Genomic DNA, 27,386 nt, shown 5'->3' on the forward strand with positions numbered 1-27,386 from the left:
TCAGTTGCTCTTCCTGAGGTTTCTACCGTTTTTTTCCCCCGTTAAAGGGGTTTTTTGGGGAGTTTTTCCTTATCCGCTGCGAGGGTCATAAGGACAGAGGGATGTCGTATGCTGTAAAGCCCTGTGAGGCAAATTGTGATTTGTGATATTGGGCTTTATAAATAAAATTGATTGATTGATTGATTGATTGAAGAGGGGAAATAACACAGTAAACACAAACTCCTCTTAATAATAAACTGACAACAGTGAAAACAAAGACTAAAAAACTAGTATAAGTCTGTCACAGATTTAACTCTGTCCAATCTTCCCAAAATGTCCGAAAGCATAAGGACACAAAGCAGACCGTGACATTATATCTATTGTGTTACACTGTGTGTCCAGTAGTCTTGTTTCCCAACATTAGTTTTACTGTCCAAACTGCCAGGAATAATAAACCTGTAAGTATTAAAACTTAAATATATTCAGTCTAAAAATTATACTGTGATCACACTATGAAAAATTCATTAAGTTTTCTAAGTCTTAATTTACCTCAATGACAGCTACAGGCCTGTGGACCATTAAACGCAACCTCTTCTCGCTCAGCTCATCGAATACTACTGCTTTGTCAGTGGACCTAAAAGTCAAAATACGACACGCTAAGTAGCTCCTTCATCAGTTTTGGACGTTCACAGATGGTGTCTCAACTTGTGACATGCTTGTTCGTCGCTTGTTACATGCATTGTGTCGAGCCCAGTCTCACTCCAAAGTTGTCGAAATCTAGCGCTTGGATAGTGATTTGTGGTGTCAGAAACCAACGAAAAAAGGCGTCTTTTAACGTCAGCGTGATATGTGGCCGGTTGCCATTATAATTTAACGGCACCCAGCAGCGTCAGGGGGAAACGTGGTGGGACTATAGGACGTAGGTTAAGGCCGCGTAAGTCATGTGTGTTTGTTGTTGAAGGAAAAAAAACGACAATTCACAGTGCTGTGACGACATTGTGAGTTTGGTTTGAAAGAGACGTTAAATTTCCTGTGAAAACAGAAGTGTATTTTGAAAGACGACAATGCATGTAACAGGCAGAACTTGATACGGCATCCCAGAGCGTCAACGACCAACGCACCCAGGGTACCTCGCACGTCAAATGTGTTGTTGTCTCTTCTATTTACGTTTCTGTTATCACAGAAAATATACAGTTTCTGCTCATTACATGCATACAGTATTTTTCAAAGTAACCTTTCTATGTAGGTAAACAATTCATTATTAGGTCCATTTTCTTAAGTTTCATTGTTGTGGCCAGCAGCGTCAGAAATAGCTGCTGCCCGGTGAGTATCATACCACCGCGAAAGGAAAGGAGCCTCAGCCTTGTTCTCTGGTTAATATTGTGTGCATGTGTGTTATGATGTAAAATCCAACATGACCTTGAAGCATTAGCACGAGCTAATGTTGCACGGCTGCTGGCCTGACTGAAAGACTGTTAAGATTTGTTTGTGCCACATGTCATGTGGCATTACCCAAAGTATTTTCCCATGACTCTCACCTGTCGCACACACAACGGAGCCACTTCTCCCCTCAGACCTTCAGAGTCCTGTTTGTGTATTTCATATAAAGGTTACAGGATGCATCATATCTGTGAGTGTGTGAATGTGTGGGTTCATGTGTGCATCTGTGACTGTACAAATCAAAGCTGGTGACAAGGACTCCCTCCCGCAGTGACCCACAACGGCAACGTCTTTGCTGCTTCGAGACATCTCTGGAATTTCCCATCATAAACTTGGATGCCTCCAACTGCAGTTTGTTGTGGTTTAGATGACCTCAGTCGCCCTGTGAGATGCTTTGGCTCACATTACTCACATTAAGGCGTCTTGTTAGAAACTGTATGGAACTAAGTTATGACATAAACAATCATGAATAAATAATATGTGTAAAATATCTTTAAAAAATGAGCCAATAACTTGTGAAACTATTAAAACTCGCCTCATTATTATAAAATGTTATTTAATCAATCATGTGATCAGCTGGTTGGGCAGTAACATCACTGTCATGAAATGCGATGTCATGAAATGAACATAAAAAAATGAAATTAAAATAAACTTTTGATTATATTTCATTATAAAAACAGTAATCAATGGACATTTTCTTAAATTATTCAACAAAGTAATATTTTATAGCTCAGTGGTTTTCAACCAGGGGTTTGGGGACCAGGGGTCCTTGAGGGAGTTCCAGGGGGTCCCCAGAAAACGGGGAGTTTTTTCTATTTGATTAACTTAAGAAGTGAGCCCAGTGTGAGTAAGAGTCATGAGAGCGACTTCTCTGATCATCGGTTTCACTTCCTCTACAGTTATCTCCTCAGCTGTTGTTGACAACTATTAAACTCTGGTGTTAATCTCATTTAACACCCAAAATCTCAGCTGGAGGTCCCTGAAGCAAAATCCATGACGCAATGTGCATTAATTTAAGAACAGTGGCTCTCGAACAAAAAGGTCGAGAACAACTGTTTTAGATGACCTGAGTCGCCCTGTGTGATGCTTTGGCTTCCTGTGTTTAAAAGGCTTCTCTTTCGATAATCTATGGAACCACAAAGTGTTCAATATTATATAAATAAAAACACATTATGACAGAAATAGTCATATGAAAAAATTAGTAAAATATCTAAAAATAAATATTGTTTAAAAAAAAAAGAGGAAAGAAAGAAAAAACAATTTGTAAAAAATTATAAAACTTATTATTATAGAATGTTAATTAATCATTTATTGTCAAAATTAACTGGGGTGTAGGATTATCTGAAAGGTGATAGGGCAGTGGCATCATGTTAATGAAATGATGAAATGTGAAATTATGAAATTAAAAGTGATATAATACGATGTGACATGAGTAAAAATAAAAACTGACATTTTAAAAAGGGAATTTTAGAATAAAATATTCTACAATGAAAGAAAAATGAACTCTTATAAAAAAAAAATTAATGAAAATAGGAACCATGACAAAACATTTTACATTATTGAGTTGAGGTTTAATAATTTCTTACATTATTCCACAAATTATTATTTTTTTCTATAAATTTTACTCAGTTTATTCATATGAATCTTTATTTAGGGGGCGGCAGTGGCTGCCATAGGGACTTGGCTTGGGAACCAGAGGGTCACCAGTTCAAGGACCTATATGTAAGTATGGAGTGTGGACTGGTAGCTGAAGAGGTGCTAGTTCGGCTCCTGGGCACTGTGGAGGTGCCTTTGAGCAGGCACTGAACCCCCAGCTGCTGAGGCGCCTGTCCGAGGCAGTCCCTTCACTCTGACATCTCTCCATTTAATGCATGATTAGGTCCTGTTTGTGCATGTGTGTGTATTTCGGGCATTTTTTTCTCCTTCTATTTTATAATTACTTGTTCATTTACGTCATACTGAGCATTGTAGGCTTAATACATATCTTCTATTCATTCATTCAGTGTAAGAGGCAAAATGTTTAAAGCACTGTGTGATATCTGAGGTCGACACAGTTTACAAAGATTAGCATACAGTATGCTCAGCATGCTTCTATGCAGCCTAAAATAGCTCCATGCAATGCCTCTAAGAGAGTCATTTCTCAGAAACGGCGTATTGGTTTCCTCTTCAGGAGGTGCACTCATTCTTTCATGATACCAGTCATCATTCTCAACATTGTTGTAGAAATTACCCGACAGGAAATGACTCAACTGTCATTTGGACCTGTTGGCACTAAAACCTTTCACAGTGCTGAGGTTAAACTTTTTGCATTGTTATCTCATGTTGTCATAATAACCATTTTATTTTGTAAACAAAGGGTTCCTACACACTATCTCTGGGAGAGAGCAGTCAGGCACACCTTTGTTGTGCATTAGCGCAGTGTTTAGCATAGCATCAAGGGCGTAGGTTTTGTTTCAGCATGAGGGGGGCACATGTGTCCTCCACAAGAAATTCTGAGCGTCAGACACTTAACTTCCTGCATTCTTGTGATTTTCCATGCACCAGTATGTGCCTTTTCTGCATCAATTTATAATTTAGTCAAAATAAAAGTCCTCCGTTACTTTAATGTTTTTATTCAGGGTGACAAAAATACTGTCTAAATGTTGAGGGGGACGTGTCACCTGGGTCCCTCCCCAAACTCTACACCTACGCACTGCATTATGATGAGTAACTTCAGTATCAGTAATCTATTATTAATCAGTAATGACCATTATCTCACTTTAAAGATAAGATACCATCCCCCCTGCTGTACTCACTGCACTGTACACACACTGAGAGTACCTACTCTGATATAGTAGTAGTAGTCCCTTGAAATGGTGTTCTAAGGACTATGATCGTTTCTAGTTCTTGGGCTGCGGACAAAATAAAAAAGAGCAAGAGCAACCTGATGGGTAACATAAATGTCTGGCTCAGAAACAGCACCAACAAGGACCTCAAGGCCCTGCAACGAATTATTGGCTCGGCTGCACATACATTAGGCGCTGCTCTACCTTACATAAAGGATGTTTACACCAGACACAGCAAGAATGAGGCCAGGAGAATCATTAATGATCCCAACCACCCATTAACTGCCTTTTCTTCCCGCTGAGGTTGGGAACAAGGTACTGGATACACCAAGCCTGCACTTAGGCCTCGTTTCTGCCAAGCAGTATGGTTCAGTTCAGTTCAGTTCATAACACATTATAACAGGTTTTTTTGCGTTTACATTGTCAAAAGTTGTGGATGGTACAAGTAGAACTGATGATTTTTAGTTACCCCCTCTGTTAAAACACCTAGCACACAAATCTAATGCTAAAAGGTGGAGCTAGAAACACTGCAGCCTGTTGATCTGTCCAAAGAGAGTCACCACTGTTGCTCGACAAGGATTAGATGCACAAACGCGCTATTTTTAATATCCCATTGATTGCAAGAGAGGCTCTAAACCTTCAGCCTGTTCTTTTTTGTTCTGAAAATGTCAGTGTGCAATCCAATGAACGATCAACAATGTGCAGATGTTCCTCTGCGTCTCTGATGAGGAGGAACTACAGTGAGAGCTGGATGGAGCAGTGACGCAGCTATCACTATCAGGTATTGCCTGCGGTGCATAAATAGACTACTGAATGGGCCTACCAGGCCAAAACCCAGGGGCCCAAAGTCAGGGGGCCTCCTGGCCTTCACCTGCAAAATATCAAATGTCAAATTAACAAGTCCTGACCAGGTAGAGACTTAAAACCACCACAAAATCTGTGTGTCTTGCTCGTATGTAGGAAAGGTGGTGCGGCCCTTTGCCTATCTGTGCCCAGGGGCCCATTGTCCACACATGCTGCCATGGAAACGCAAAACAGATCTACAGTTTAGGTACATGTTTGTACAGGTTATGCTCCAGCTCTACAATACCTTAAGTGTTTGGTGGAAATTTGGCTTAAGGCTGAGGAAGAGCTTCAACCCTCAGGCCACAAAGATCCTAAATGAGGTCACTGCTTAAACCTGAAGGAGGCACAAATTACACTTCACTGGAATTGTATCTTATGGTGTATGTTTTAATGTGACAAATAAAATTAATTGAATGATTGATAGTTAAATGCATGTTTTTGCCCATAAATAAAACCTTTGTGCTTCTGGGAAGCAGTTGAATATGCATGTTGTCTGATCCAAAGATAGCCGGAAGCAATAGTCTGCTTGTAAACAAATTTTTATGATCTCCAACTGCAGATAGTGTGTAGGCGTTTTTTCTATTAAAATGGATTTATTACCCTTAGGCAGTAATTCAGTGTAGGCACACGTGTCCACAGATAGAGCAGGTAGATGCACGGTGTGTCTCAAGACAGTTCAACAGAGCTGAACTCACTCTGTCCGTAAAAGCATGTTGAGCATTTTCCTCACAAACGCTGCTGTTTCTGACTGTTTCAACCATGCAATAAAAATTACAACACATGTAGATCAGTGTTACTACAGTTCATCTTGTATTGTTTCCTGTTTCTAAACTGACGCCTTCCTGTAAGCAATATGTGTGTGTGTGTGTGTGTGTGTGTGTGTGTGTGTGTGTGTGTGTGTGTGTGTGATTGTGTGTGTCCCTGGCTGAGCTGGACTGTGCTAACATGCATTGTGTTGGGTCGGCTCAGTTACCCCAGAGGCTGTAATCACCCACACCACCGAGGACCAAGCAGCATCGCGCTCATTAAATATACAGACAAATGACGCTTCAGCCCAAGAACCAAAGCAACACAGGCTGAGCTGTGAACGCCTCATAAAGACGACAACGTCTGGAGCAAAGCTTTCAATCACACACAGTTTACAATATGCGTTACCACTGGAGTTAAAAGGAATGCTAATGTCATGTCATTTTTATCCAGCTGTGACAGTAAATAACGTTTTATTAGCAGCGATGCTGGGGCAGGTCTCATTGTGGCCGCCAGTCTTTATGAGGCTAATCCTCAGTCCTGCTCCCAGCAGTTGCTCCATGTTGTATCAAGTGTCAGTTAAGTTTTCCTGTCAGTCGCTTCTGCAGCCCTGTCTGCTAAAAATTTTGGATTATGGATGGGACAGGTGTGACGTTTTGAAAATGTGTTACGTGTGCGACCCACTTCGGAAGATTAAAAAAGCAGCTAGCAAGTTAGAAGCTAACTCAAAGAAGAACATTGTCTGAAAATGTTCAAAAATTTTATGTCACACTCAAGGCCGACACTGTTGCGTTTAGGTCGCGCCCATCATGCCTGTTTTGCTTCCGGCATGCTGTGTAAAATCACACACTGGGTTGGAATGATGCTGCTGTTGTTTGGTTCTGTGTAAATCCAAAGGCAGCATAAAGAAGGGACTTTGTAGCGGCCCTATAGCGCGATCTCTGGGTAGAAAGGGCTGTTGTCTGTGAACATAATCCAGGCAACCACTATGTTGGCTCAACAACGTAATTAAGAAGGCAGTAACAGACAAACATAATTTCTAGGAGACCGGGCTGGTTACTAAACAAACTTAAAGTGAATGAACTTGACACAACTTAAAAACACAGATGAAGGTGGTTTAGTCTTTCAAAACATTTCTTGTTTGAATCAATCGTGTGCAGAGACTTTTTAATTCCTCATTTTCCTTTTCTGGCCCTTATTAACAGCAGCGTGCTTTAGTCCCACTTTGATTAAACCTGATAAATGTGCAGCTGGGTGACAGCAGTGGCAGCAGTGCCAGCCTGTGCTCTGCAGACACCCTTGGGTGATCATATACACAGCAAACAACGCCTCACTGAGCACCTGAGACTCTGAGAGGTGGACACCTGAGTCCTGGCTGACTGCAGGCTCCCTCACACCCACCACTCCCTCTGTCATCCTATCCTGTCTTGTTAACGTCGTTAGCCAGGATTAACACCCCGCCCTCTGTTCTGATGACACAGTGATTGGTGGAGGGCTCTAATGTACGGGAGGCAATTAACCCTGACCCACAGCAGGGTGTGGGACACATGCACGCATGTATTCACGTCTATGACATTAAGCTGTGAGAAAAATTAGGCAATTACCTCTGTGAGGTAATTACATCAGGACAACTGTGAGTTAATGTCGGTCACTGGAATCATTTTCTATGAGGTCACTGGACGTGATGGTGATCCATCATGCCATTATTAAACCTTCACATGTTAATACAATATATATTGATTCATTCTGCCAGCATCGGAGGAAATGTTGGATACAGCAAGCCAAGTGGGACAAATGCCTCTGTAAGCTAACGTGTTTTTCTTTTAGCACTTTCATGTCATTACAGAATGTGTCATTTTATATTTTCATTTGGCCAAACCCAACAATGAGTTAGCCTTTCTCGGAACACTCTCTGAATTCCCTGTTGTGTAGCACGCAGCCCCAAGCTCGCTGGTTCTTGCTGATGATGCAAATCTTTGAAACCACATCACAAATATATAGTTATATTTACAGAAAGGCTCAGTAATTTCTTAAAACAATGAGTCACTGTTTTAGAGAACAGAAGGAAATAGTGCATTTGTTGGGTTATATTTTCAACTGCCAAGTAATGAACATTTTGTGCACTACAGCGCACTTACGGCAGCAGGATGGTGTATATATGCACTGCATTTTTATAAAATTACAATTTGTAACTGTAATATTTCACAATAAATCACTTTATCATCACCAAAACGCCACAACTGTGATATTTAACTGCATTAAAACTTTTATTGTGAAATTCATGGAGGTAAATATAGTAATTCAACAGAAGTACTCTGCTAAATCACAGTAATATATGGAGTTTACCTGTGAGATTACAATGAAACACACTAATTCTATGGGCACATATTGCTAATCCAATCTATGAAAACTGTGAGATTACAATTAAATACAGTCATTTCACAGGAACATATTGTTTTATCACAGTAATGTGATGGGCTTTAACTGTGAGGTTACAATTAAATTAATGAACTTCACAGGAGCATACTACCAAATCACAATAACATGGAGGTATAACTATTGTGAGATCACAGAATACAGCTGAAGATCATTTCACAATAATTTACAGTAAAAATGATACAGTAACTTACTGTGAAAGTGATGCAACTAGTAGCCTGTAAATGTACACTCAAATATTTTACAGTGCAGGACAGAGTCAAACTAAACTACAGTGTGTCCATTTCAGCGTCGGCAAGGTTACTTAGGTTACAGATTACTTAATAACGTCATCAAAGCAATGCAACTTAATACATTTGATTACTTTTCTAATGTGACAGATTGCTGTTACCTTAACTTACCTGTAGAACTTTCCTCAGGCTGGACATCAAGAATTTCTGACAGTTTTTTCACTGTTGTTAAACAAGCTTTACACTGATTTCAGAAGGAAATTCCAGCACTGAAAAGAGCTCTTGTCCAACAACGTGGCCACCCACCTTGGCGTGGTCAGCTGGTCGCAGTCACGGCAGACTCTGGTTGCTTAGAGCAATGCTCATTGATTTTATTGGCAAATTCAAACAATAGAACCAATCATCAAACAAAGTTCGAGCACATACTGCCAAATGAATGGAGACCATCTGGATGGAGAGCTCTCTCCTTGTAAGCCACGTTACCCTCGATGGTGTTGTGCTCAACTTTCCAGAAATGTGCCAAAAGAAGACATTGGAAAGCAAGAAAATGAATGTTATATTCAACATAAAAGCTTTTTACTGAGAAGACGTGAAAGAAAAAGAGGGAGAGGGAGGGAAAGGGGATTGAAAGAAAGGGGTAGTGGGGAAAAAAAAAGGAAAAAGGACCATTTAATCTGATGAATGCAAACACACACCTCCAACCTCACTAACAGACCCCCTCCTATTGGGTCTGGGGGTTGTTCTATATAGGTAAAGAAGCAGCAGGTGGTGGCAACCATCAGTCAGCCCCCTCTACAGGGTCTGGGAACTACTGAGGAAACCCCTGCAATTTCATATAACTTTTCATTTATGGGATGGAAATTATAGAGGGAGACAGAGGTGGGGGGTGGGAGAGAGTTTACATATATGTATATGATGAAGAAAACATGTGAGCCTGTGCAACAGTGGGGCTCACTGATGTGTTTTAATAGTTTTTAGACAACAAAGGAGCTCCTATTATCTGACTTTGGCTACACAGGCAATACTAGTGTGTTGACACCAAGAAAAATACTGAATATCCCAAGCATTATCTTTTTAGCCCTGCAGTAAACTCCAAATGTAATTGAATTTGCATCCTCTTGGCAGTGCTGCTACATACAAATGGCTGTATACGTACTTATTGCAGCAGGAGGATTAATGAGGAAGAGATGCCTGGAGGAGCCTGTGAGGTACATTGGAAAAAAAACTGTTTATGAGTTTCCATCTTGACTCACCAGCACTGGTACATTTCCAGTATCTATATAATTCTGAAACTCTCGCCTGCTTCTTAATACAAGAGCGAAGCCATTGAGGAGAATTACAGTAAATAAACATGCCATTCTTGATAAGCAAGGAAGTATTGAGTAACAGTGAACCTGGCTTTAAAATAACAATGAGTCGCTTTGTTTTGGGTGCAGCTTCAGATCCGTTTGGCTGCAGGCAAGCGCTACACTTGGCCTTAATCGCCACAGTTTGCACAGCCTTTTTTCACAGCTTCATTTAATGCCCCACAACATATTTTTAACAGCAGCTGTAACAAGTTGTCAGTTTGTTTTTTGTTTGCTTGTTTGTTTTAAGTCATATCTGCACCATCAAGAAAACAGACCTGAGTCTCAGCCATGATTCAACATGAGTCTGAAAACAAACTCCTCTGCTTTGTTAGAAATAGTCAGTCATACTTCAGAGTGTGTGCATGAGCAGCTTAATCATATGTGAACCTTGGGATTATTATTTATGAGCGCAGGCCGGGTGTCCATTGTTTCCACGGGGTGACCAGCTGTGGGTCTGCTACACAGAGGGATGTGGAGCCTCCAGCCTGCACACAGCAGATCCCCCTTTTGTCTTGGCCTGGGTCATTAAGAGAGGACAGCCTGGGGACTGGACCCCTGCTGTCTGGAGACCCCACACCCATCCCACACACACACACACACACACACACACACACACACACACACACATTACACATACCTCCAACTGCCATCTGGATGCCTCTTGTTGGGACCCTTCAGTTCTGCTGTTGAAGTGTTGCATAAAAAGAGAGTGGACAGAACACAAACAACAAATCTGCATATTAATGAGAAAAGAGCTCAAATGTGATCCAGATGTCAACACACTGCTTAACTGTCAGTACCTGGATTTCAAAAAAGCTCAACCAGACCTCCTTGCCTAACCAGTAAACTTGCCAGACCAGTAAACTAAAGATGAGAAGCTCTGTCTCAACAGTTCTTTACTCTACTTTCGTCCACCTGTTTTGACTGACTGAATTTGAATTAAATAAACCGGCCTTTGAACCATAGTTATCATACATGTCGACGAGTGTCACTCCCACTGTGACTGCTCTAACTGGTCCACCTCTGTTTACAGCTCAGTGACAGTTGCTGTGTTTGCTAGAACATCAGCAAACAAAGAGACGACAGACTTGTCAGCCTGATTACTGTTATGACAAATACTCTTAGATGACTGCAGGGGTGCTCCGTTCCAGCCTTAATTGACTCCCGGCTATTATAGCTCAGTAATGCACAGACATGAGAGTGGTATTGATCGACTCATCTAACGCTTGGCAGAGACAGTGATTAGGCGTATTCCCCAAAGTGTCAAACCGTTCCTTTAAGAGAAGACGGCTAATGTCTGCTCAGAGAGTCTTACACCTCTTTCTAACTGGATGTGATGCGAACGAGCAAATGAGCAAACATCAGATTGTATTCAGTGTTTCCTAACCTGCTCTGGTCATCAGCAAACAAGCGATGTGTCAATTGCTTGAACATCTGCTCACCCTGGTTCTATTTTTGCGAAGCTTCGTGCACTTCCAACCTGTTTTCAGACCAACAGCAGGCTCGATCGTGGCTCAAAAGGCTCCCTGAATGTTCTAGTCACTTGTGGTATATCTAGAAAAATTTTTCACATGCCATCTGCCAGAGTTTGCTCGCTCGCTGTATGTTAGGAAAAGGTGTTAGGGCTCTGACACACAAGCAAACGTCAGCCTTTGGTCAATGTCGGGCCATTTGTACTCTTACTTAAGCATGAGTTTAACCTGTAACACAGATTCTACACTGTAGTATTGCTACTTTTACTTAAAAGATATGAGTGCATCTTCCACCACTGTCACCGGGTGACCTTGACGTTGTTGTAGACTGTTTGAACATGTGTCAGTCTGTTATTCAGAGTCAGTTGCACTACTAATAATGATGTGGCCAGGAGCTGGTTCTTATTCAGATCTGTATTTAGACTCTGTTGTCAAATTTGATGTCAGGTGATCGTTAACATTACTTCTTGTCTTTGCTTTTTGTACACACAAACATGAGGAGGAAAACCTTGGACATTTTAATTGTTCCACATATTAGTTACTTGCAGTGTCAGAAACAAACAAAAGAGGCATCCTTTAACGTTGGCATGATACATGGCCGGTTGCCGTGATTGTTTAACGCCTTCCAGCAGCGACAGGGGGAAACACAACAGGACAAGGACGAAAGTTAAGGTGGTGAAAGTCCAACTGTGTTGGGTGGGAGTAATGATGGATCGGTCCAACAAACACTGCCTTTCACCCGAGAGAGTGATATGTGCATCTTGTAAAATTCAAAAGCCAAACCCTGCTCTTTTATTGCCTAAACCTAACCATGTGTTTTTGTTGTTGAAGGAAAAAATAAACTCAATTCGCAGTGTTGTACCGATGTTGTTTTGAAAGAGTCTGTGTAAATGGTAAATTTCCTGTGAAAACGGAAGTGCATTTTGAAAGAAGACAATGCATGTAGCAGGCAGAACTTGTGTCCCAGAACGTCAACAACCAACACACCCAGGGTACCTTGCACATCGTATGTGGACATGGAAAGTCCATGACCAAATGCATATATGTGATGAGGTCAGAGTGACAATGTGCACCAATTCTCAGTGCAACTGTAGAAAAAAAAGCCCTAACCCAAGAAACAAATAAATAAAACGTCAAACAGTTTAATAACATTTAGCCAAAACTAAAATGTGTTAGGTTGTGCCCTGCTCTCCCTTATTTAGGCTTCTGCTGGGCAGTTTAACCTATAATGATGCGTCATAATTTATTCATTGTTTTAAATTTTGTATTAATAATCTAAGTCTGCAAGGTAGTAATTTAACTTATCAGATGAATGTAGTGGAGTAAAAAGTACAATATAAAGTAGCATAAAATGGAAGTACTCAGGTGAAATACCTCCAAACTGAGTACTTGAGTAAATGTACTTTGTTCATTTCCACTGCTGCACATATAAGCCTGTGCAAATAGCTAAATAATACTACTTCAGAAATCTAGTCTCGGTATTCAACAACAGCTCACCTGAGTGAAATTAAGCCATAACCGGTTTTTGGGATTTCTGTGTGCGCGCGCGTCTGTCTGTCTGTCTGTGTGTGCGCTCGTGCCAGCCTCGCTCCGCCCCGAAGCAGCAGCAGCAGCGCAGCGTCATCACCGCAGACAAGCGTTCAAAGGAGTCGGTGCTTCAACCAGAGACTCTTCAGTCGTCGTCCGCGGGAGCGAAAACAGGAGCAAATCACGGTGGGGGAAAAAAAACATGGCGAGGTTTTTTTAGCCGGTGAGAAAAAAAAAGTCGCATGGATTTATCCAACTTTTCCGCCATTGTTGGGATGAAGAAGGACGGCTGAAAACAAGTGAGTTAATCCGGTCCCGGAGGAGTTTTCTGTCAGGACTTTAAAGGAGAAACTACGGTCACATCACGGGCGACCATCTCACCGCTCCCAGAGGTAAACTACCAACTCTACTGAGACTTTACGCATCAAAGTGTAAACCAGGGTATAAAGAAAACATATATGTGTTTATAATTAAGGCTGCCTGCTTGTTTACTTTCATTAAAGGAAAAGAATAAGTAGGCTGCAACATAAAACTCCTGTGGCGAGACACACGATATGCAATAGAAATATGAAAGCAGCAAAACAGCATTATCCAAACATATGGCGAGGTAAAGCGCAGAAACGAGCTGTGGACATGGGTCAGTTGGTCGATATGAATTTAATCAACAACTCTGATGACTGATTGTTTGTTTTAAAACATTTACCAATCCAGAAATAGCAAACACCCGCTGTTTACAGCTATTAAATTCAAATATTTGCGGCTTTTCTGTGTTTGTATAACTAGAAATTACAAATAAAGTGAATATATTCAGTCTAAACTCGTAGCTTTGGCTTTTTGGAAGCTTTGGTAGATATTTTCCACATTATTAGATATTCTTGAAAAGAAACAAAGATCAATTTATGATGGAATTAACTAACAAATGAGTCACTAGCTTTGGAAATATTCATTAGTGGCTGCCCTGGTCAGTGTAAACACTCACATAGTTTAGTGCCAAGTATCCCTGAAACCTCCCAGACTCCAACACAAACACATAATGTATGTTCAAGGCAGAAAAGCAGGCCAGCGTTAATCCAATATTTGGAGGAGATAAGTGAGAGAATACTTTCTGAATGCTGCTTTTGTCTGCCTGCTGGCTGTCTTTTATTTCTGCCAACCTACATTCCTAACCTGGAGATCCTCCTATTCCAGTAGCAGTAGTAGTCTACTCTTCCTCCGTCTCTCCTCTCCTCTCCCTCTTCACTCTGCGATGCCATATGTGCTCTCCAAGATAAAAGTTTTTAATCACATGAGCAACATTTTCCAGAGTTGCTGCACAGATGTGTGTGTGTCAGCACGGCTATGTTTAGACAGAAAAACCACACTTTGGATGAGTAGCCGTCATCCAGCCAAGGGTGAGTCTCTGTCTCTCTGGTAAATAAAAATGGGGACCAGACAGTGAATGTTTGTAAAGCAAATGACAACAGAAGCTTAGCTTACGCAGAGCAGTCACATAAACTGGCTTTCATTTGAGCAAACCCCATTTTTGGACTATGCTCTAACTTTAACACCGTTTTATATGGAAAATATGAAATGTATGAGCAAACTGATTGGCTTGTTGAGTAGGTTTGCTCACTTTTCCCATCACACACCACATTAATCTAAGACTTAATATCTTGGATTCATATCTTGTTCCATTTATATCTTCCTGCTCTGCACAACAGGGCGTAGTAAAGATGATGACTCCTTTATTTTCCTTTCAGATATTACTGATCTCTGTTTATCAGTATGATGTCCCTGACCTGCGTGATTAGTAGGTTGTGGTGTAGAGAACAGTATGTACACCATGTATGTCTTTTGTTGTGTTGTATCAGATAAAGGAAGTTAAAATGACACGTTACAGGGTTTTTTGTGATTTGAGGTATTAGGGAAGAGCATGTTTGGTGGTTCTGATTTTTAGAGAATGGAGCTGTTGCTGATTTAGCTCAGTATCAGGTTGCTGTGGTTGAGATACAGCAAGCCTCCAGGAGCAGCACCTGGCTTTAAAACTGATTTGATGTGCTGGGCAAATGTGGAATTTCAATGTCCAGGTCCGTCATGTGATGCCACGGGGCCCAAAAAGACTTTCCTATAACTCAGTGGATGAACCGTTAAAGCGTCACAACACACACGAAATTACTACAAAGTCTTGAAGAGCTGCGAGATCAAATCTTTTTAATTCCCTTTCAAGTTAACAAAATGCTAAACCAGAAGTTAGCCGCTTTGTCAGTGGAAGTTTGCTCTGTCGGCTCCACAATTCGGAACATCCAGGTAATTTCATATTGCGGAAGTCAAGCTTATTTGGCTTCATCAACGATGCTTTACAGGAGAGACAAGTTGTGCCAATGGTATGAAATGGTACACGCTCCTGGGGCCTTATTTATAAAACAATGCGTAGGATCAATACTAAAAATGTACGTACAGGCCATCTGCATTGCCAATTTCCCGTCCCCAAAATGTTTGTAACTATGGGTCAAAGTTTGTCCCATCAGGTCTGTTATTATAGATCACAACCTTTGCGTGGGAAGTGGCACGCACCTCTTTCGGGCTTCATTTTGTGTGTGTGAAATGTTATAAATGAGAGCTCTAGTCTTGTAAGTGGGCACAACCGTCTCTTCCTCTCATCCCACACCCTGTTTTGAAGTGTTGTGAATATTGTGTGGATGGATGAAATGTGATTCAAAACAATACAACACTATACTCAGTATATATTTAATGTTTGTTCCTTATTTTGCCGCTTGTTTTTATCTGCTAGCTTGATGTCTGATAGCATCTATGTACAAAATCATTACAGCTGCTGCCAGATCTTTATTTACCTGTGATTTGTCTTTCTGAAAAATGCCATGTTAGTGTCCGAAAGTTCGGGAGATATGTATCAGTGACTTTGGGGCGAAAGAAAAATGTGCTCACATTCACTTCTCCTACTGGGATGAGTAGACACAGGATGGGCGCTAGTCTCCTAAAGGGGTGGAGTGGTGGCAAAACACATGTGACGCAGGAAATGACACTAAAGTGAGCCATCTCATTTATCAATGATCTGTGGCTTCATGCGCCACTGAGCAACTTTCATAGCAACTTATCATACATCTAGGACACAGACGTGTTGGGTAACCAGGATTTTACTGTGCTGTATTGTATGATTTATCTTCCATTTTAAATACACGAAAGGTTAGTTTGCATCGCCCAAATGGTCATCCCAAAGTCATTCTGCCGTTTAGACACAGCCAGCACTCTGCATTAACAGCCAACTATGTCTCCACAGCACATGTAAAGTGCTTACTTTTAGACATTTGCTCATGTCCTCCAGCTCAGTGAGCAGGCACAAGCTCCAGTTTCCCACTCAAGGACACTTTGACCGTCGCGGGATGTGCAGTCACCTGTTGATTAAATTAAGCCCGTGACCTTTTTGGATACAGGACATTTCTCTGCCCACTCTGATGTTTTCATCTGATCTAATCTGTGGCACTTACTGGTCCCCTCCTCATTACTATTCCACACATTCCTGACAGTGGCTGACTAACCGTTTCTAGTGGAGAGGAACAGGGATGAGTAATAACAGTCATCTACATAAGAGATTCCTCCTAATGTGCTCAAGAACACTAATGTCAAAGGCAGGTCAGCTGTTTATTTAATGGATGTGCATGACTTTGGTGAATAGCAGAACACGGGCTGCTTTATGCCGGCCTTACGCCAAACGACTTTTCAAGCAGTTCCACTGTCGCAGACGAATTTCCAATGTCAGAATAAAATCATGGCATATTACCTCAGTTGGCTCACGCTTCCATGATCTCAGTCATTTGGTTTATGGTGGTCGTAAAACTCAGTCTGAGCTGTCCTAAGTCAGTCTTTGTCTCGTCTAGATGTTCAGACATAATGAAACATGCTGCGCTCTCTCCAGCAGCAAACATGAAGCAGCAAACGGGTTAGAGAGTAAACATGGAGTCTTGGTTCTCTTAAACTGTGGAAAAGGAGTACAATACATTTATATGCACAGTTATGCTGCGCTACGGTTACAGCTTGACTAGGCCATTTAATTAGACTACTGTCCATGTCCCAGTATACGAGCATGGAAGGGGAATCAATTTATTTACTGAAGAATGTCCGACTCTGCTATGATGGGTGGTAATATGCCTCCTTTCAGCTTGTTAGTATAGGACCTTTCTCCGGTTGACCTATTACGTCACAGACCAAATAATCGACAAACACAGGTAGCTAGCAGCAATCTGGTATCATGGTGGACAACTTTACAGCTCTGTACATTTCATACGTGCTGTACACTCTTTCAGCTGCCACAGCATGAACTGTGTCTCCTCCTCCGTTCTAAAATGCACGGCTCTGGATGTAGATTTCACCATGTTGTTACCAGCTCCTTCTTAATGCTTTTCAGCTGCGGGTTGGAAACTCTTGAGTATGCGCAGAGCACCTCGGCCAGTTTGGGTCTGACTGACTGTATACATGCTGGAGTAATTCGTCTCCCAGTCGCATCATCCGGGTGTGTTAGTTTGACTTTGAGAAATTTGATTTTTAGTACGATTTCAGTGAGACTAACATGTTTGCATGTTTTTTAAAAGTCCGCTTTTAGTCGAGTGTTCAGTTAAGCCTGTACCTGATCCACCAACTAACACTTATTATAGTGAGTAACCTTAATTTTTAAAAATGTGTCTCCTCTCATACCCACAGTCTCCTTTCCACTAAAATATTGCAGCTAACCAGCAGAGCGAGTTGAGGCAACAAAATCCAAACTGTAAAGTTTGTGTGCCGAATTAACAAGAACACTGTCGACATATGACAGCTTTTATCTTGTGTTTCTAGAGTTATGCGTTTTTGCAGACACGTGAGGAATTGTTAATATGTCATATTTCTGAAAGGGAGTTTGGGGTAACATTTTAGACCAGAAGTAGAATGGGAAATAATCTTAAAAGGAATCCCAATTGAAGTCATGCAAATAGTGACCCTGCAAGATCCCCAGTCTTTGCAGAATCGTATATGGTGTGTGACTAAAAACACACATTGTCTTTAGATGTGAGAGGGTGTCAGACTTTAAAAGTGTTAAGTGTATGGTAGGCATCAGTTGCAGACATGAAAAAAATTGTTTTTCTGAAGTGTTGAATGAAGTAGGCTGCAGCTGATTTAAATCTGGCCCTTCAGCAGCCCTCGTCTCATTTCAAGGTCAGTAATTCAGCACACCCCAAATGGGAGACCCAGGGGTGCTGCTAATTATGGGGACATCCCATCAGGTCTGTACTATAACCACATCGCCGTCGCTCAAGTTGACACAGAAATCTGCCCTGTTTAGAGAGACTGTCACACAGTCCCTCATAGTTTGATTTGCAGCCAGCGTTTTCTCAGGTGACGCCTACTGCCAGACCAGTTTACAGAGGAAATGTGTTTGCCTGGCTGTTAGCCGCCTGAGCTCCTTATCACATCCAACATTAAGTAGGCTCACTGAGAAAGTCTGCAAACAAGACTGGCATTGTGTTTACGTCTGTGATGCAGAACAACAGAAAAATGTCTACAGCTAAGCAGATGGGAAGGCTGCAATAAAAGAATTAATTAAAAAAAAACTTTTGCAGAGCGTGACTGAGCAGGTCAAAAGAGAGGGACGCAAAGAAATATAAAAAGTTTTACAGTTGAGAAAATGTTGTGCCAAAGGAAAGGGCTCTCTGACAACAATGTAAGCACTGGAAACATTCTCACTATAGTGTCCACTTTTTTGGCCAGGACTTTTTTTAGGTGCCTAAAATTTGTTGTGCTGCTGTCCCCTGTTCACAGCAGTACATTGCCTAGCTTCTGTGGTGGTACTCTTGCCTGTTTCTCCAAACTGCTGGCGAGCAGACCGCCATCTACTGTACTGTAATACACTGACAGTAGATAAGCACCTCATACACCCCAAGTGATAAATTCTGAGCTGTCTCTTTAGTGTACAAGAACGTGCAAACTGTCAGCTTGGCTATCAGGAAAGCATCACTGAGATAGTGTGAGCTGTCACTGACTGCAGCTGTCGTTGGTTAAGAGATAGATTAGTAAACTACAATGGCTCATTTTCACTTTCGACTTTTTGTAACAAAGATAGCTTCAGGTGTGTATTAGACAGAGCCAGGCCAAACTCATCCTGGACGCATCACCAGGCAGGACGCACACAAATGAAACTGATCGCCTCTTCTGAATACATGCAAGACGACAAACAAGCATATCTTGTTTCCCCAGATATCAGCGTTTTGAGGTTATATAGCATGTGGTCCAATTATCAGTGTTTGGCACATGTACAGTTGAGACATGAGATGATATGGAGATTTTCTGTCCCGATTATCCTGCCAGAATAACTGCAATTAATGATATTATTCCAATAATCATTAAAAAACGCTTCAAAATGACATTAAAACTTACTGGAATACATTCACCCTACATTTTCTTAAGAAACAAGTACTTTTACTGCATCACAGATAGGACATACATGTACATCTTTTTTTGTGAACAAACTTAAGTAAAAAACAAACAATCTGACATCGTAGGCAACTGGACTTGCTTGAGTTTCTTGAGGACGTTTCACCTCTCATCCAAGAGGCTTCTGCAGTTAGACACACTAAAGGGCAAAGAACGACAGACACTGAAGTTCCTGACTCTACAGTCTCGCCCCAAAACTGAAGAAGCCTCTTGGATGAGAGGTGAAACGTCTTTAAGAAGGTCAAGCAAGTCCAGTTGCCTACGGTATAGCACTTAAGATTACCATGGCCTGGATGACTGAGAATCTTCACTAACGTATTACAAAGCCAAGCCCGTCAATTCTTGGACTTGGCATCATATCTTTTGTTATGCAGTATGTGAGTGCTTGATTGAGATGTTTTGCATTTTTTGAGGTTTGTGCACAGGCGGCATGTTTTTGCAGAGTGTCTTTAATTGTTGGTTCCCCAGCAGTCTCTTTGGATGTTGCTTGACATGACATTCGTAATGATGATGATAATGGAAGTTCACCATAATCAACTTATCGAGAGTGTTTGTCATCATGATCTGCAACAAAATCATATATTGTCCCACGCCTAGTTTACATGCTGTACTGACTTGCTTCCTGCTTGTGTACACTCATCTCTCCTCTCTTATTCCATCCATTAACTTCTCATCTGGCCTCACAGAGAGTACAGGGGTCCTCTGACAGATGTCACTTTGTAATTTCCAGTCCAACTGTATCAATTCTGTAGTTAAACCACAGCAGCACAGTAAAGTCAGACTACACAAAAGAAATCCGAAGCTCTTTAATGATTGTTCCTGCAGGTTTCATCTGATCCCCTAAAGAGAGCCAGGGCTGAAATTACAGGCTTTGTTTCTTTCTTATATATATCACCAGTAATTCATTTAATGAGTCTAAACACAAATGTGTATTTTCCAAAGTCAGCTGCTGTTAAAGTGCTTGGCTGCCACTGTTTTCCGAGATCCATTAAAACCAGCTTACAGGGATATACTGCGGCATGGACACAACTAATCCATAATGTTACAGTCAGTTTGCCGACAGCAGTAGCTCTTGACCGTGGCAAATACATCAGTGGGTTTAAAGTCTTTAAAGGCATTAATGGGAAGATATAAACTGACACCAGTATTGCCTATAATGGCACACAGACAGCCTTTATGTAAGTGGTGTCTCGCATGCATTCAGCAAACTGAGCAAAATAAAGTTTCAGACTATTTTAAGTGCATTTAGGCAGCGTAAGGACGTGATGCATAGTTGTTGTGCTGGCTCTGCACGCGAAGAAGTGACTCTGCTTTAAATGTAGGATGTATCACTTTTTGTGGGTGGACATCTTCAGCCCACAGACTCTGCCAGCCAGGCCAGCGCTGCGTCTGTCATGTTTCAGAGTCATCTTCCCCTAAATCTGATTTTTGACAAGTGAAACAAACACGTGCTCGGTTAGACTGAGATTTAACAGCTGGAGAGCATTCCACGATTTGGCCGTTAAAAAAAATGAATTGCTGGAAAACTCCCACTTGTTAGTGTTCTTTTTTTAACGCCAGAGGAACACAGTGTTTTTTTTTCAGTGTTCAGTCACTTTCCAGTACACTACCAGAATGAGTAAAAACGAAACATACCTGTGCAGTGGATTAGCTCGGGGGGTAGGAACATTTGATGAGGGAAAACAGACTGTAGAGGTGTTGGAGACGGTGTGACACAAAAATGATGATGAGGATGATGTGAAGAAATTAACAACCACGTGTGCTTAAGGTGCAGATAATCCAGTCTCCTGGTGGACCGCAAATTTGCAGAATTCGTTTCTGTTGGAGGGACTTAGTTGTCACTTTGCATGCAACAATTGTCACCAGTTCTCCTTTTTTGTAGCCACTGATATCCGTCCACACTGGGGACCAGTTCCTGAAATTAGATTTTGGCACTGCTCAAGAAGAGCAATACAACATCTCGTGTGCATTAGGGCAGCGACTAATGGTTATGCTCAGTGTCAGTTATGGTGTGGATTATTTTCTTGATTCATTGATTAGTTGTTTGGTCTATAAAATGTCAGAAAATGCTAAAAAAAAAAAATACAATCAGTGTTTCCAGAGCCCGCGATGACCATCTCAAATGTCTTGATTTGTCCACAACTCAAAGATATTCAGTTTACTGTCATAGAGGAGTAAAATAAAGAGAACATGTTCACATTTAAAAAGCTAGAATCAGATGATTTTGCCTTTGTATTCTAAAAGAATCAAATTAGTTGGTGATTAATTTAGTAGGTGACAACTAAACGATTAATTGTTGCGGCTCTGTGCATCATTTTTATCAATTGTTTTTGTCTATGAAATGTCAGAAAATAAAAAAATGCCAGTCTCAGTTTAGCTGAGTCCAAGGTGATGTCTTCAAATGTCTTGTTTTGTCTGACCAAAAGTGCAAATCCCAGAGTCAGTTTAATGTTAAACCTGCAGTCTGGTGTGAGTAACCGATTAGTTGATCAATAAAAAACTAATTTGCAGCTATTTTGCTAACAGATTGTCATTTTTTTAAGCATAAATGCGAAATAAGTGCTGTCTTGTGTGCTCTAATGTGTATATTTGTTGGTTTTATAAATGCTTTATGATATTAAGACAAATATTTGGGGATTTTGGACTGCTGGTCACACAAAACAAGACATGGAAGGATGTCTTGAGATGCGGAAAGTTGTGATGGACAAGCTCATGGTTCGTTAAATTCCCGTAGTGGAAAAAACGCCTAGTGACATTACGCCCGGTGCATAATTTGGCACTCCTTGGGCTTAACAAATTAGGCTGGTGGTTTTGTCTCTCCTTTCTGTAAACTGTCGGGCAGAGATGACAATGAGACGGGTTGCTGAGGTAGCCCTCAGTGCTTGTGCAACAGGATATGACTGTTTGGAGTTTGGTGACATGTGAGTGGTTGACTCTACACACACAAATGCACCAGGATACAATTACAAGGGAAGTAGTTTGTCACCCAACAGTTTCACAAGAGAAGTACCTCTGTGAAATGCAGTTCAGTCATATGACAAAGAAATTTCAAGTGTTTACAGTAAAATAATCGATGAAAGAAATCATGGTTAAATATATACAGAAATAATACATCAGTTTTCTGTTACCACTGTCTCCACTCTTCCTCTCTCCTCCCCATACCCTCTTCCTGCCTCGAGTCCCAGAGGATGTGTAACTTTTTAACAGCTGTATAATAATAATCCAGACCTGATGTTGCACAGGAGCCCATCAGACTTCCTTAATTTCTTCCCAACGGCTCTTGATTTTTAGTTCTTTCGGGTTGTTTGAGGTCAGGTTATCCAAGGCTTCATCATCTCTCTCCTTTATTGAATTACACCCTAACCTAATACACCTAGAAAAATTACAATCTGATAATCGTAATTTGATTTTGATCTTAAACACAGTAGGACAAACACAATGTGATAGACTCGAGCTGCACCATATAGACAGTTCAGCATCCTGTTTTGAAATGTGGTCATGTGTGCAGCTCGTTCTCATGTCAGAAGGAAGTGTACCCGGTGAGTTGGGTGTGGCTGAGTCAGCACCCGCTCATTGTTGTGACATTTATACGTTATGATAGGGAAAACCGAGCTGACGCTAATTGAGATGTTTCACGTTCCCTCTCCTTTGAATTTCAAACAAACTCCGTGCAACCTGTAAATTATGAATGCTTATCTGTCTCTCTGTTTGTGTAAAGCAAGCACTTCACCTATGTACATTTATCTTGGGAGTTGTCAAAAGCATTTGCTTTCCTAACAGCATTAGCATTAGTTGCATTATCACTGTAAACAAAGCCACTGCGTCTGTGTGTTCTTTTCCCCACTGACCTACACTTCCTAGACTGCCTCGCCTTATCTTACAGGCAATCTGTTTGTGTGTTCTTGTGGTCTTTTTTTTTTTAATGTGTACTCAATAATTCTCTGAGACTGTCTGTCTGTGGTGATTTCTTTCCTTCCTGTAATAACCGCTGTCATTAGTTGCATTTTGCCGTTTTCCACCAAAAGGCTGAACAACCACATCACCCACAGCTGCAGCGAGGCTTTTTGTCAGGCCACTTACATGCATGTAATTCCGTGTCGGACAAAAGTAAAGGCTGAGGTGTTTTCTTTTTCAACTCTTGGTAGTTGCTTTATCATCTCCAAAAAGCCCACAGTAAGGGCTCATTTATGCTCAGCATTAGATACAGAGATGGATGGAGCCGTCTGTCTGTACTCTGTGTTCATTTTGTGCACGTTTTCTGAAAGCTTACAGACGAAACAGAGCTGTACCACTGGAGAATGTGTAACAGATGAAGTGAGATATGATACTAGGAAACGACAAAGAAATCTGAATAATGTTGGAATAGAATAAATTAGTAATATAGTGAAAAGAATTCTCTATCCACGTGTTGGGATGTATGAAGATAATGGCAGCACAGGAAAACCCATTAAATATAGGCGATAGACTGCTGTCTCATTGCCATTGGACCGGAGCTCTGTACATGGCTCCGCAGAGGACACGAATGCTTTTCAGTTTTTAAAATGTCACATTTAATGTCACACATAGGCTGGGAAACAGGTTGGTAAACAGTAGGAAGCAGCATGGTGGCTAAATAAAATGTTATGGTGCAGACTAACTTAAATTCTGTTAAGGCTGCTTGTATGGAGACAGACTTTATTTTGTGGCGGCAAGTTATTGTATTGTGCAGGGAAAGGGGTGAAAGCATGTCCAGCCGGGTTTCATATTTCCATCACTGCTGATCAGAGTTGATCGGAGCTGGAGCTGATAAATACCTGAGACTACTGCAGAGTTCCAGGTGAATGCTGATTACCTTTCCCATTAGGGACAAAAGCCAGGTGTTAGTGGGTTTTGTCCAGTGAAATGAGGCTTTACATGCATAAAATTGTGCTGTTGAACAAGAGTAAAGCCAGAAGTCTTTTATTTTTTAACTCTTGGTATTGGCTTTATCATCCTAAAAAGCACACCATAAGGCTGCATGTACTTCAACATCAGGATTGAAACATTTTAGGATTAGATTGCATTTTGTTTTAACCTCAGTTGAGCCATCTAACAAATTGGCTGCTTTTTATGAAGAAGATGAAAAAAGGAACCTCCTCTTATTCACCTGTACATGTCTTAAACCAGCACTAATCAATAGTATTTCAATATCAGTGCAACAAACGAGAAGGTGTAATGTGAAAAGGGTTGTTTGTTGTGACAAACTCAAGAGAATTATCTCCAGAATCTGCAGTTCCCCTCAGCTCTGTTCAACTCTATGGACCATTTATGCATCTTTTAGCTGTTTGGGTTTCTGACCTGTAACTTTACTGTTCTAGTGCATTCTCTGCTTTTATCAATCCCATCTCCAGCCTCATCAAGCTTCTGTTTTCCTCACAAACACTTGCCCTAGTCCAGTCAGTGATGCCTCCCTACGACAACAGGTTCATGAATTATTAAAGGGGACATGGCAACATTGTGTGTTTGGTGATGTTGCGTGAATCTATTTTGAAGTTGTATGCCTTTTTCTAATAGGCCTATCTCACTGCACCCCTTTCCCCTTGTAGCCAATCGGCATGTACACAAACATGTCCTCACACACACACACACACACACACACTGAACACTCATGCCAAATTTCAGCCTCCTAAGGCACAAACTGTGGCTGCTAAAGAATGAGGAAATTTCTGTGGACAGAGCAATCTATACCCACTGTATGCTACCTGCACAGCAGCAGATGACAGACTGACAAAGTTAGCGTCTACCTGGTGAACATAATGGAGCACATAGCAGCTGAATATCCACATATTTTTCACAGGGGCTGGTAGAGTCCAGAGCAGAGCTAGAAAAAGAGTCAATATTGGACTTACATTTGCCAGGTGGCCAGACACATGACTCCAAATGAATGATAATGTTGCTCCATATTTGCTGTAGTTTATTCTAAGCAGCTGCACTGGGACATTCTGTTATATCCCATATCATGACCTATAGTAGCTGGTTGTACTTTATAAATGGATGGGATTGTGCTGTAGGTTATTTAATACTGTCAAAAGGTGAATATTTACAGAGTTTAACGCTGCCTGATAATGCCATGAATTATAATCCTGACTTGTTGTTGTATGTAACTGCTCCTACAGTTAGTAATCTTGGAGGGTATGGTCATGACTAATGTTGCAGCCTGAGATACAGTATTTACACAATGTCTTCTTTGCTCATGAGGTCACACTGTGAGTCACGTGTTTCAGGATTAAACGTGGCATGTTTTATGTAATGCATAAAGAGCAACAGTGTTTGTCTCACTCACTCACTCTCACACACACACACACACACACACACACACACACATACCTTAAAGTGTAGATTATGTTGAGTGTGAGTGGATGAGTCACGCCATAGAGAGAGGTGACCTTTAGCTTGCAGAGTCGGAGTGACAAGTATTTGTTGATAATTAGAAATTCCATTCTATTTTAAGTGTGTGTGTGTCGGTGTGTGTGTCGGTGTGCGTGTCGGTGTGCTGGGATTACTGTCAGCTGATGAAAGTCTCTTTGTTCCACCACCATTTATTATAACATTGTTTTCGCTTCACAGACTTGTCATTTAATCAGACAGTTGTTACTTTAACAAGACATTTTTTTTGGCTACATCATCCACCCAGGTTTGAGCCATCATGAATCTCTCAAGTCCTAAATGCTGCTGAAGTGTCACGGAGCAAAACGCACAACCTGCTGTAGGCACAGTAAGGCCCAGTCTCAATACACTGCTTGCCCCCACCGCTCAGCTCTAACCCCTCCATCTCCATGATCACGTCTAGGGTGTCCAGACTCTCTCATGGCTCTTCAAACTGAGGTTTTTCAGAAGCACACTGCAAACCAAAAATCACTTGCAAGATGGCTGCACGACAAAAGAAGCCCACAAATGTATTTTCTTTGTTATTAAGGATTAAAAAACGACAATAACCATCTTAGTTTAATGTCATTTCAATGTCATTTTCAGGGTGTCTACAGGTCCTTAAAAAGCTTTAAATTGTCTTAAATTCAGATTCGATGGGTCTTAAATATTTATATATATACAGACCCAATGACTGTTTGCAATTATTTGACAGACTGAAGAATTGCGATGATAAATAGCATTTATGACAGCGAAGACATTTTGTTTTCATTTTAAATTAAGCACATTAAACTTAAACTCACCCAGTTGTTGTCATTTTTCCTTACTGTTCATTTTGAACAGACATCAGTGTGTTTACTGGGAAAGAGAACTTGAAAAGGGTGGTATTGAAAGGGTCTTAAAAAGTCAATTTAAGTTGGTTATATCTGAAGACACCCTGATTTGGCTCTAATCTTATAACAAGCATTACAAAAGACCTGTTATTTCCACGTTGCATTCCCCCCTTTGATGGCATATAACACCCGAAATTTAACTTAAGTCCAGTGTCAAAGTTGCTGCACTTGTTCCCGCTCCTCTAGTATCAGTGCAGACTGGCAGGGTAGGAACACAGGTTGCTTACTAGCCAACCAGTTGCCTGGTAATGAAGCAGTGTGCCTTTTTTATTTGATGACTTGTTTGATCGATTAACAGCATGAAAATTAATTTGTGAACAAATTGCAATTGTCTTGACAACTGCAAAACCACCAATGATGTGTCAGGGTCTTGAACGGTTGTCCCATCTCATAGAGGAAGATTTTATCCACCACCCCTTATAACTTTGTTTTGAGGGGACAGGTGGCAAGAAAACAGGGAAAAATATTAAATGGGATTGGGCCCAAGTCATCGCTAACCTGCCCTCTGCCATCAAACAAAGCAACTGAATATCTGCGTATCTATCATTCAGGAAAAAAGACATACTGTAGTTATTAAACAAACATGATTATATAACAACATGTTCAACCAGACTTTTGTGTTTGCATCTGACTAAAAAGACTTAAACGACCAGTTTTTAAAAGCCAACAGACTCATCAGTCAAGCCCACGTGTCTGTGACTAACTCTCATAGCTCCAGTGGGACCTTTAGCCCTTTGTGAATACTGGTGTTGACTGTCGATATTTGGTGGGCAGACTCCAGCTCAGACGGCACCTCTCT

At 41.1% G+C, this 27,386-nt stretch overlaps 1 protein-coding gene across 1 annotated transcript in view; it reads left to right on the top strand.

Annotated features, from left to right (window-relative positions):
* Positions 1–12,963: 12,963 nt before the first annotated feature.
* The window catches only part of b3gnt2b (UDP-GlcNAc:betaGal beta-1,3-N-acetylglucosaminyltransferase 2b), a 34,778-nt gene continuing 20,355 nt past the window's right edge, over positions 12,964–27,386 (top strand). The window contains exon 1 of the mRNA XM_050071081.1: positions 12,964–13,243. The gene's annotated coding sequence lies outside the window, so the exon portion shown is untranslated. The remainder of the gene's footprint in view (positions 13,244–27,386) is intronic.

The sequence above is a fragment of the Epinephelus moara genome, chromosome 19 (assembly GCF_006386435.1).
Source record: "Epinephelus moara isolate mb chromosome 19, YSFRI_EMoa_1.0, whole genome shotgun sequence".
Taxonomy (NCBI): Eukaryota; Metazoa; Chordata; class Actinopteri; order Perciformes; family Serranidae; genus Epinephelus; species Epinephelus moara.